At 37.2% G+C, this 9,963-nt stretch overlaps 1 long non-coding RNA gene across 1 annotated transcript; it reads right to left on the bottom strand.

Annotated features, from left to right (window-relative positions):
- Positions 1-509: 509 nt before the first annotated feature.
- On the bottom strand, positions 510-8,313 carry LOC127059885 (uncharacterized). The gene is made up of 3 exons (XR_007778203.1): positions 8,192-8,313; positions 1,492-1,656; positions 510-574 (listed from the first exon to the last, which is right to left on the bottom strand). It is a non-coding gene; the product is annotated as an uncharacterized LOC127059885 (long non-coding RNA).
- Positions 8,314-9,963: the final 1,650 nt, after the last annotated feature.

Raw genomic sequence — 9,963 nt, 5'->3', positions numbered from 1 at the left:
ATTGCTGAGATAGCTCAGAGGTTTGGGCTGGTTTTTGGTTCCAGTGATTATTATGAGCAAATGATTTACTGCACAACAGAGGGTTTCTCTACTCAGATTTTATTAAATAATTGCAAAGAGATTATTTGCAATTGCAAAGAGATGAGCCAGATCTCCATTAGGTGCACATTGTTAGAGTTATATGGTGTTTATTTATCCTATGAATATATATTTTATATGTGAACTTTGTACATTTGAAAGACTAGCTGTCTGCTATATCAATCAGGTATCACACACATACATATAAGTGTTGGGTTATTTTTAAATGTTGTTAATTTCATGGAAATTCATATCTTGCAGTCCCTTCTAAAAACTCTTTCCTAATGGAGTATTATGTTTGTAATAACTGTAGTATCAGGCTCAAATAGTAACTCAGACTTTCAAACTAGATGAAAGAATGCAAAGTGCAGGCAGATAATAGGGTTTTTTTAAAATATTCACACATACTTACTGTGTTCCTCTCCAGAATTCATGGGTCATTATTCTTTGTAGCTCTTTTTTCTTCAGAGTAAGACTGGGGAATAAGGTCCACATTCTGAAATTACATACAAATATGTTAGAAAAATGGAGTGTTTGAAATCAATTCAAATGTTACATGCAAAGGACATTCTAGGCTCATTAAGTAAAAATATCTCATTTAATGAGCAGGAAAGCACTGGAGCACACTGAACCCTGACACAAAGCAAATTATTTAAGTGATAAATTATATTTTATGGGGAATGTAAAAGTTAATAATACTCAGGGGTAGGGTAATAAATGCAGAGGTGTAACTAACTTCATTGACTGCTTTACTTACAAACATGCCATATGTACCTGGTTACTTGAAATAGTAATAAAAGGAATTGGCAGAAACTCCAGGAACCGAAGATTCACACAGAGACCTTTGTAGCATTCTTTTCCACAAAGCAGCCCGTGTTTTATTTCCTTCAAACTCATTATTCTCCTCCCTCTTTCACTTTAGAATATATATGTCCGGTCTTTGCTTTTCACTTTTTGTCAAATATTTGATCTTGCAGTCATTAAAACTGAAACCTCCTTATCTACCAGAGAGACTAATAAACACAGTGCTCATTTACCTGCAAAGATGTCCCAGAAGTGACCTGAAACTTTACTTGAAGAGACTTGATATATGCTGAAGGAAAACAGTGGATCAACTTTTAATCCGCTGCCCTTTTAGTGTGTGCAAGTGGCACTGCATCTCCTGATATTTTTTGTCCTCAGAGAACCATGCAACAGACCAGGCCACAAGGACACAGCTCCCAAGTACACCTCTGCACATGGAGGTTGTTACCAGTAATTGAATTGTCTGCATTAAAACCCTTTTTCCACATTTCAATGGTGTAAAGGAAACAATTCATGCACTTCTAATAGCAATCAGTAGAGGAGGAGTCTGCTCAACCACAACTATTTCCAGTGACTATTTCCTTAATCCTAAAATGGAATGTGCATTACCAACATGGTCCTTTTTTTTTTCCAGTTTTCTTTTCCCTTTATGTTTATAGGTCTGCAGGTAGTGCTTTATTCCCACTGGTTGTTATCCTGAATTGGTACAGTTTGCACATGAATAAGACATTCACACAGCATGAGTTTCACATTTCTCAGAGTACTCCAGAAGAGCTGTTGGACAGAAACAGTCAAATCAATTATTAAAGAATATAAAGTTTATTCACTGCATTGAAAATTATCCACTTACATGCAATTGTTTTGTAGGAACAGGAGTTTACATTCAATTCTGAGTAAAATCAACTTAACTTTAGCCTGCTTTTTTGTATGGTGATGGTGATCAGTGATCTAACAACACCATGTAAGTCAGGTCAATCCATCACTTTGAATCTAGAAAGTTTAAAAAAAAAACCCAAACACAAAATAAGAAAAAGCAAAATGTTCCTCCAAAAAAAACCACCACACTCAGCCAAATTCTTCATTTATGGTTGAACTCAATGATCTAAAAGGTCTTTTCTAGTCTAAATAATTCTATGACTCCAGTAAGTAACAATAAAGATGATATATAAGATATTTTCCAGCAGAAGAAACATGCCTTTCACAGGTAACATGACTAGAAATATAGGCTTTGGGGATCTACATTGACTATATTGCATGATTTATAAAATGGTACGTCTTTAAGCCTGCAAAAGAAAATAGAAGTTGCATTCAGATGCATTATAAACTTTCAAATAACTGCTTATCCAAATTATTCTCTCTTTCTAAATATACAGATAACTTACTACTGTTACGTTTCAGCTTTTTGAGTCAGTCATGAAAGGTCCAGATTTAGCAGGTAGTTTTGAGGTTCCAGAAAGCCTGCATTTCAAACAGAAGCTGAAATGTTGAACTAATCCAATGATCTCAGGAGCACAGATTTTCAGGAAACTCTTTGATTATTGTACTCAGTGTGAGTTGGAAAAACCAAGAATGTCAGCAGATTGTTGTATATCTACATGTAGCTGCATCTATGTATGTGTGTGTATATTCTGCATACATCAGAAAAAAAATTACAGATTTGAGAAAAGTAATAAAGGAAATATGCTAAACCATTTCAAAAATAATTTTAACTTTAAATTAGTTTTTTGGAGTTTTTTTAGGTGAGAGTCAAAGTTTCAGGTAGTTAAGGCATGAAGAATCCTCACACCAATTTGTATATCTGTCTTCTGATTTGCATCTATGCAGAAGACAGAATCAGGATTCTGATTCAGAACTGAGTCCCTAATATCTTGCATGAGCAGCAAGTACTTTTATACAGAGATAAAGAGTAATTCCCCTTTTCAAAGCATGACTGTGCTGCCTACAGAAGTATTTTTGTAGGGTTCCTAGCCTAGATTCTCTTGGGAGACAGATGAGTATTTAGTCTTCCTAACAAAGTAAATAATACTATTTTCTCTGAAATATCTTTTAAAAAGAGAAAAAAAGCATTGCACTTCCTTTTGGAGAACTTCAAAGTGGTGCAGGGTGTAAGAGGTTGGGAAGCTGTAGGACAGAAGGGCTCAGAGTGTTCTCCACTGAACTTCCCCATGAACTTGCAGCACACTTGATAACCAAAAACATGTCATCCACATCTCCTAAACCAGTAGATGCTGCTATCTCTACTTCTCCAAATATTGAATTTATGTTTTCAGTTACATGTAGAATAGCTGATGCATTGGTGCCAGTCAGATACTTTATATCACCAAACCCCTACAAGCAAATTTGTTTTACACAGCAGTTGAATGAAAAACATTCTGTAGAGAGTGCAAACGCAAGGGAATGAGCACAGAAAACAGCACTAACAACATGATTTAAATTAAGTGAACATTAATACCTCCAAGACATTGCATTATTGCTTCTTACACTTAGTGGGAAAAGCTGTAATTTACATGTATAATATTTTTAACATCATCTATTAATACGATGTGTATAGTTACTCTGTTCAATTGATACTGGAAAGACTTATTTGAAAACATATGCTACAATAACTAAAATGCTATTATGCTGACAGTGCCTTTCTTTGAGGAACTCGTAATGTCTGTATTGGCTGTGATAAGCATTGATTATCTGGAGTGATATAAATATTTGGGAAGCTAATAACAATCAGGTAGGATTTCAGTGCATGCTATAGGCAGCAGAGATAAATCACAGGAAGCCTAGATCAAAGCTGTTTGTGAATAAGTTTGTTTTTGTATTTAACGACTCAATATAAAGCACACACAGAAGAAAACTCTTCAGAGATTTAAAGCATACGGAAATGCCATAAAGAAACATCCCATCCTGTGCAGCATTTCTGTACATCTGTAGAATCGCCCTATCAGCGAGAAGGATGTCAGCACACAAAGAGGGGAATTAATTCAATCCATCAAGTATTTACCATGCACTAACATGGTAAACATTCACTAACAGTAGACATTTCTTTGAATTACTAAAACTTTTTTTAAAACAGGAAAAAAACACCAACATGGAACTTGTATTCCTTCCTCTTGAGGAGGGTAATTTAGTGATGCAATAGGGGCAACTGCAATTTAGTTCTCATTCAGGCTGGGTCAGCTGCCTCTCGGTTCCACCTCAGGTATTTTTATTTATTGTGACTTACTTTCATTAAATTGCTGTAGACTGTAATAAGGGTTTATATCACCTGCTGTGGTCCTTTCTAGGTGCATTTTTCTCTTCCCCACTCTGATGTCCCACTATAAAAACCTCTGTTTTCTCAGTCCTGGCCCTTAACATCCCAAAGCCTCTCTGGATTTCTGGAGGTGATGCAGGCTTGAAAAAGTCCTGATGAGATTCAAGATGGCCTCAACTTCAGTGAGGTTGAAAGGGCACGACTGAAAACAGGATCTGCTCTGTATATTCATTAATCAGGACTTTTATTGCTAACATTTCCTCCTTTGCACACAAGACAACAGCTCATTGCTGTCAGTGAGTGAAGGGGAGCCCCAGAAGCAGCCCGGGAGGGCACAGAGCCCCGTGTGCTCCGTACGGGAGCGGGGCTGAGATCCAGCCGTGCACGGACCCTGGCTGCAGCACTCTGCAGCTCCTTCAGCAACCTGTGCTGGCAACGCAGCTGGAGCCTGCTGCATTTGTGCCATCCTGGCCCCAGTGATAAAATGGGAGCTTTTTGCTGACAATTATGCAATCAAGTTTGTACCCTGAGTGACTGAATCCAAACATTTGTTGGATTTCAAGCGAGCCCTATGGACTACCCATCCCCACAGGACATCTCACATACCTGTGATCAGGAGAGAAGCTCAGTTTATGTAAACCTTCGCCCATGAGTCAGGGTTGAATAAACAAAGACTTTTCCATATTTTCTGCAAGCATTCCACTGTTAATACACAGCATGCAACATTTGTTCCTTATTAAGCTGTATTTTCATTTCTTTGCTTTAGTAATTTAGCTCTTTCTAACACTCTTTGTTCCCATTTTTAAGCATTGCATTAACTTGCCTTCCTGTAACCTCTGTACAGCTTTCTCTGTGATTGTTGTAACAATTTGTCCTATTCCAAAGCACAGGGATTAATTGTGTCTCTAGTTATTATCTTGTCCTTGTTTCTTTCAGACTAGTGGCCTCTGAATTTTATTTTTTTTCAAAACAGATGGAAGACTAAAAAGACAATCTTCACAGTAGCATAAAGCAATGTTCTGTAGACACAACAATGGCTGTTTATTGCACCTTGCATAAACTGCTTTCATTACCTTTAGATTGCTGGTGTTATTCAAAAACATTCATTTACAGCAAAGACTGTCCACGGACAGTCACTGAAACTTTTATACACAGCATTTTGTCCTAGATTGCAGGAAAGTGTATTCTACTCTTTGTCTATTCAAAAATTGATTTATTCAAAAGAAGCTTCACTTATTTATATAGTTTTGATTATCCTAATACTATGATGGCTTTTGTTAATCTAAATTAAATAAACTTAAAGCAATGTACATGAAATGAATCTTGCAATTTAGTAGTGCAATAGCAGTGCCACCACAAACATATTGCCACATCTAAGTGTGCATTTTTGCTCAAAATATATGAAAATTCACACTGTTGGCCACACAGCGTAGTTTACATGAAAGCCAAGAGGATTCATGTAATTTTCCACAGGAAAAATAACTGCAGTAAGGCCATGGTAGTTACATTACATGAGTGGTTAGGTAGTCTAGAAGATTTTAAATGTTTTGTTTCTCTTAGTTTGGGGGTTTATTATCCCCTCTATGTATTTCTCAAATGCTTCTTCAACAATTAATGTGGCTGGACTTGCAGAGGGCCCAAGACAAACGAAAGAGATGAATATTGGCTAACACTTTGAATTTGTTGCAGAGTGTTACACAGAGATACAGCCGAGCTGGGGCCTTACTGGAGGTGATGCTGGGAGGGGGAAAGGCTCCCAGTCAGTACTGTCTGGCCACTTAAAAGACATCAGCTGAGAAAGTAGAAAACATTAGTAAAATATTTTAAAAATCAGGACATACTGGATTTCTACACTTCACAACAGAGCTATGAAATATATTTCTAGAATGATACTAGTGCCACTATTGACTGTTAGTTTCTAAATTAGTTTCTCTGCACATTGTCTTTTTCAGGAAGTTTACATTTTTTGTTCCATTAGCATAAATAGTGTAAGATTGGTTAATTCTGCATTTCAATTCTGATAATCATATTTTAAATACACAGATGTTGCTACATCTCATACAACTTCCCACTACAAGACAAGAAGGTTCCCTCTTCAGATTCTACATCTACTTAATGAATTTTCTCAATAACATGGAAAGTAATTCCATTTGCATGTTATAGGGGCATGGAAATTCACATTTGGGTAGATACCTCTAATTTCCATCTTGTACTGTTACAGAGTGCACTGAAGTCTTCCCAGGTTTTTTTTTTTTCCATATGCTGGATAACTCCTAGGTGTTCCTGCTATGTTAATGATTTGAGACTGCTTTTCTAAGTACCAAAGATGTCTGAATGCATTTGTTTCTAAATAAAAGAGAGTCTGTGACAACCACATACTGAATAGCAAGAGGAGGCAGAGAGGCTAGGGGATTGGAAACTAAAAGGGAAAAAAGAGAAAAATAAACAAAACATAGCAGAACAGCCTATCTGAATGACCTTGATATAGAATCTGCCATTTAACTATATACAGGGCTTCAGCTATTCATTCTATTTTACTTCTTTTGGATGATGCCACCTCTGCTAAAGAAAGAAAGAAATTTGGGTGGAAATAATTAGATTTTGTCTGAAAGAAAAAAGTGACTTAACAGTGGCAGTATAAAATCTCATGTGTCTCCTCTGCTAAAGAAAGAATTTGTATACAACCATAAATTTTTTATGTTTCTATCAAACATTGATAATAAAGGTTTTAATATTTATAGTTACCCTTGGCCAAACTCTGAGAGTTCCCTCTCCAGTAGGGTACACTCACAGAGGTACACATTGCCTTTGGGTACCACTGATTGGGACAGTAAGTACATGGTGGATTTCCCTTTGGAATATAGCACTGATATCCAGCTCTTCTTAATCTTCAGTTTTACGCATTCCTCTGTAAACAGCTCTATGCTGAATTCTAATGAGTTCTGGTTTTACACTGGGAGCCGTGTCTTTTAACAATCAATGTTATTAAAATGACCCTTGATAGCACATGATTCCACAGTGGGGATTTTCAAAGCTGTGTACAAAAATACATTTCATTACCACTTTAATATAGAAGTTTAAAATCAGAACTTCTCTCTGCCTTGTTCAAAGCAATTTCTCTAGCTTTGAACAGCTGCTTGACACACCACAGCAACTACAGCAAGATTTCAGCTCTCCTTCCATGGTGGCCCAGGATCTCAGAGCAAAAGAGGAAATGCAATGCTGGAGATTGGATAGCTGATAGATTTATGGTCACTGGTCTGAACACAGCCCAGGAAAAGACTGATTAAAGAGCTCCATGCTGCAAGGTGCTCTGTGTTGGTTAGATTTTTTATTGCATTGTTATAACTTCATGGGAGTTATTTAATGATCTTTTAACTAGTTTTATTGCTTACTGTATATAAGAACTACCAAACTGCTGGCATAGATAAAATATGTTAGGAAATGAGTTTCATCTCACTTGCCTTTTTATTGAACAAGTGAATCTCTCTCAAGTTTCTATCACACAGCAAATATACCCAATACAGAAGCAAGGAGATTACACATCCCCTTGTAACAAGCATCTGAACTGAGTACTGGTTTCTAGATGGAGCCTTGCTGGGACTTTGGGAAGGCACCAGTTTGCAATGCCAGCACTGCTGTGTCCCACTGAAAAAAGCTGCAACATGCAGGTCTCTGATTCACCAGCTGCTTACTAAAGAAGGAAAAACACACTGCTTTTTCATAAAGCTGAAATCAAGCTACTATAAACTGTGCTTTGAGATAGGCAGAGAGAATAAATAAAAATGAAAGAGGGCATAAGGGAAGTTTTCATCTGTCTGCCAAAGCACATTGCAGAAGAAATCTGCTATTTTTGTTGGGGTTTTGTTGTTTGGTTGGTTTGCTTTAAACATAGTAGTAGAGACAATTGGCAGCTGCTGTGCAGGTAACTATGAGTTCAGAAGCCTGCTACCAATAAAAAGACTGTTTAGAATGAGCAGAAAGGGTACTTCACAGTATAAAATGGAGTAGGGTAAATATAAACCCCTGAAAATCAAATAAGGAAACCTTGAAGCTCCTTACCCGCCCTGTGGTTTCAGCTCTAATTTGTTCCGTCACAAAGCAGAGTTCAAATATTTAAAAAAGTCTAATGTGAAACAGAAATCCCAGGCATCCCGTGTTCAACAGCAGTTTCCTTTTCTCCTAAACATCATGAAAGGAAAACCAAAGAAATCAAAAGATTGTTTCGAAAACAAAGGAAAAAATGCTCATTCCAGAAGAACATGGTGCCTGCTCAGTGTGAAAAGCATTTCCCCTTTGACTTATTTCCATTATTAAGAGTAAATAACCAAACTAATCCCAACGGTGAATTTAAAGTAAGCAAGGCAAAAACAGCAACACTTCACTTGAAAAGATTTACTAAACAGAACTAAACAAATCCTGAGTGGAATTTGTGAGCTTGCAGTATTATTTAGGTAGAGACACGTTTATCTGGATGACAATAGGAGATCCTTAACATGGAATTGTATCACAAAGGCACACTGAGAAAAGAATGAAGCCTACAAATAAAACTTGCAGCACGAAGTAGTAAGAGAACTTTGCCCATTCAATTTTATTACTGTCGTCCTTTTGTGCTTATGTCATTTTATTCTACCCCACCTCTTAACAGGCTGCCACTCTCTAAGGAGCCAACTCCTTTACCCAAAGACACAGGTTTGATTAGCATAGGTCCCCACCTTTGCCCATGCCTGTGTTTCTGAATGCTCCAGGGTCTGGGTTGTAAAGAGCCATGATGTGCACTCCCAGGTGGGGGCTGAAAGTGCCCTGGAAACAGAGCTGGGGGGCCTAGAGCCAGCCTAGGACAACTACAGCCCTAAGCTTCTCAGCTTCTCCCAGTCCCTGTGGTGAGGACTCAAAAGTTGGAGGAATTTTTAGAACATTCTCTTTCAGCAGACCTTCAGCACACCACAGAACAGAACCTCTTGGTCTGGTCCTTTAATAGCCTACATCCTAGAAGATAGGTTTGAGTTCAGTCCTGAATAAGGAGAAAGGCCTGTAAGCCATTTGAAAATTTAATTCACATGGGGAGCTTAGCAATCTGTAAAACAAGTCTGGAGGACACTGATGCTTTTCCCCTTACACTCAGATCTGTGTAACTTTGTGGCCTTAAACCTCCTTTATACCAGTGTGACAGAGACATGCACTGAACTCTGTGTCCTTGCCTGAACTAAACTGGCATTTCTCAATCACTCTGCCCTTCACTCAAGAATATCCGTAGTTTAAGTACTCCCTAGCAACTTTCTCTCTCTTTATAAATACACCTAAACATGTGTTTTTCTTCAGATACATGTTCTAGAAAGAAATATGACAAGTTAAAATGTCATTATTGAAGAAAGCCTTATATTACTGATTGCTTAGAATTCTTTGTAGAGAAATAACATTACACATTCTAGAAGACAGTATTCTGTAGGTTCCTCTCTTTTCCCTTGGCAATTCCTCTCTGAAAAGGAAAAAAATGACTGGCAAATATCTTAAATACTCTGATGCTCACCAGTCCAGCACTCTATTACTGAAATTCAAGCTTCAATATATCCTCTTGACATTAACTTCCTAGTTGAAGCAATAGATATAATTTTTATGTTCAGGAAATTATAAAGAGGTGGTATTTACTACCACTTCAGATGACTGCAGAATAGTTGATTTACAGCCAATATAAAAACTGAAAAATATCTGTCATTGCCTCATTGATAAGTATTGAAATTCATGGAAACAAGAAAGATTGTGCATAACAGCATTTATTATCCTAAAATATCAAGTTACACCATCTTTCTAAATGTCTGTAAAATAATGGTTAG

This window comes from Serinus canaria, chromosome 8, assembly GCF_022539315.1.
Source record: "Serinus canaria isolate serCan28SL12 chromosome 8, serCan2020, whole genome shotgun sequence".
In the NCBI taxonomy this organism is placed as follows: Eukaryota; Metazoa; Chordata; class Aves; order Passeriformes; family Fringillidae; genus Serinus; species Serinus canaria.
This window is presented reverse-complemented; position numbering and strand designations above follow the sequence as displayed.